The sequence below is a fragment of the Petromyzon marinus genome, unplaced genomic scaffold (assembly GCF_048934315.1).
Source record: "Petromyzon marinus isolate PM22_M1 ecotype Great Lakes invasive population unplaced genomic scaffold, UKy_Petmar_22M1.pri1.0 PM_G_Scaffold_137, whole genome shotgun sequence".
Lineage (NCBI taxonomy): Eukaryota > Metazoa > Chordata > Hyperoartia > Petromyzontiformes > Petromyzontidae > Petromyzon > Petromyzon marinus.
Window position 1 is genome coordinate 320001 of NW_027422692.1, and position 2500 is coordinate 322500.

Here is a 2500-nt window from a genome sequence, read left to right on the forward strand (position 1 = left end):
GGAATGGGAAAAAACGGGTCATTTTCGTGTCGCCACATTGCATGCGAACCGCATGAAACTTCCAGAGGCATTTGCAGCAGGAATGCATGTGCACTCAAAAAATGTGATATTTTTCACGGAGAGACCCCGTGAAACGCTAGAAGTGGGCGGGGATGTCTCTCTTGTGGCTCACGGGGCTGTTAGGGTGGCACAGAAATCCCTCGGAATGGGAAAACGGGTCATTTTCGTGTCGCCACATTGCATACGAACCGCATGAAACTTCCAGAGGCATTTGCAGCAGGAATGCATGTGCACTCAAAAAAGTGAATATTTCTCACGGATAGACCCCGTGATACGCTAGAAATTGGCGGGGATGTCTCTCTTGTGGCTCACGGGGCTGTTAGGGTGGCACAGAAATCCCTCGGAATGGGAAAACGGGTCATTTTCGTGTCGCCACATTGCATGCGAACCGCATGCAACTTCCAGAGGCATTTGCAGCAGAAATGCATGTGCAGTCAAAAAAAAATTGATATTTTTCACGGATAGACCCCGTGAAACGCTAGAAATTGGCGGGGATGTGTCTCTTGTGGCTCACGGGGCTGTTCGGGTCGCACAGAAATCCCTGGGAATGGGAAAACGGGTCATTTTCGTGTTGCCACATTGCGTACGAACCGCATGAAACTTCCAGAGGCATTTGCAGCAGGAATGCATGTGCACTCAAAAACTTCTATATGTTTCACGGATAGACCCCGTGAAACGCTAGAAATTGGCGGGGATGTGTCTCTTGTGGCTCACGGGGCTGTTAGGGTGGCACAGAACTCCCTCGGAATGGGAAAAGGGGTCATTTTCGTGTTGCCACATTGCATAGGAACGCCATGAAACTTCCAGAGGCATTTGCAGCAGAAAGGCACGTGCACTCAAAAATTTTAATATTTTTCACGCATAGACCCCGTCAAACGCTAGAAGTTGGCGGGGATGTCTCTCTTGTGGCTCACGGGGCTGTTAGGGTCGCACAGAAATGCCTCGGAATGGGAAAACGGGTCATTTTTGTGTGGCCACATTGCATAGGAACGGCATGAAACTTCCAGAGGCATTTGCAGCAGGAATGCATGTGCACTCAAAAACGTCTATATTTTTCACGGATAGACCCCGTGAAACGCTATAAATTGGCGGGGATGTCTCTCTTGTGGCTCACGGGCGCTGTTAGTTAGGGTCGCACAGAAATCCCTCGGAATGGGAAAAGGGGTCATTTTCGTGTTGCCACATTGCGTACGAACGGCATGAAACTTCCAGAGGCATCTGCAGCAGAAATGCATGTGCACTCAAAAACGTCTATATTTTTCACGGATAGACCCCGTGAAACGCTAGAAATTGGCGGGGATGTGTCTCTTGTGGCTCACGGGGCTGTTAGGGTCGCACAGAAATCCCTCGGAATGGGAAAACGGGTCATTTTCGTGTTGCCACAATTGGCATACGAACGGCATGAAACTTCCAGAGGCATTTGCAGCAGAAATGCATGTGCACTCAAAAACGTGAATATTTTTTCACGGATAGACCCCGTCAAACGCTCGAATTTGGCGGGGATGTTTCTCTTGTGGGTCACGGGGCTGTTCGGCTCGCACAGAACTCCCTTGGTCCACCTGATTCGTGCATACAGGCAGCAACTAAAACTCTGTAAACCTGCTGTGAGGACATCTAAACAGTGGACCAGTGAGGCTGTGGAAGATTTGCGGGCGTGCTTAGACTGTACTGACTGGGATATGTTCACGACTGCTACCAATAGTCTGGATGAACTCACAGAGGCTGTGTACATCAGCTTCTGTGAGGACTGCTGTATCCCAACACGTACCAGGGTGAACTTTAACAACAACAAGCCCTGGTTCTCAGCAAAGCTCAAAAGGTTGAGGTTGGAGAAGGAGGAAGCGTTTAGGAGTGGGGATAGAGACAGATTCAAGGAGTCGAAGAACAGGTTTAGCAAAGCGGTGAGAGAGGCTAAACGACTGTACTCAGAGACACTAAAACACCAGTTCTCTACTAACGACGCTGCTTCTGTCTGCCAAAGGGCTCAGGCACATCACCAACTACAAACCCAGAGCGCCCCACACCACTAACGACTCCCGCCTAGCCAACGACCTGAACGAGTTCTACCGTAGATTTGAAAGACAATTGGACTGTCCTGAACCACCCCTTCCCACCCAAGAGGCCCCATCCCCCACCCATACTACAGAAACGACTCTCTCCTTTCAGGAGGGAGAAGTTAATGGGCTTTTCAAGAGGCAGAATCCACGCAAAGCAGCCGGGCCGGACTCTGTCTCTCCAGCCACCCTCAGGCACTGCGCTGGCCAGCTGTCTCCGGTGTTCACCAACATCTTTAACACCTCCCTGGAGACATGCCATGTACCAGCCTGTCTCAAGTCCTCCACCATCATCGCTGTGCCCAAAAAGCTAAGGCCAACAGGACTAAATGATTACAGACCGGTCGCCCTTACATCTGTGGTAATGAAGTCTTTTGAGCGCCTGC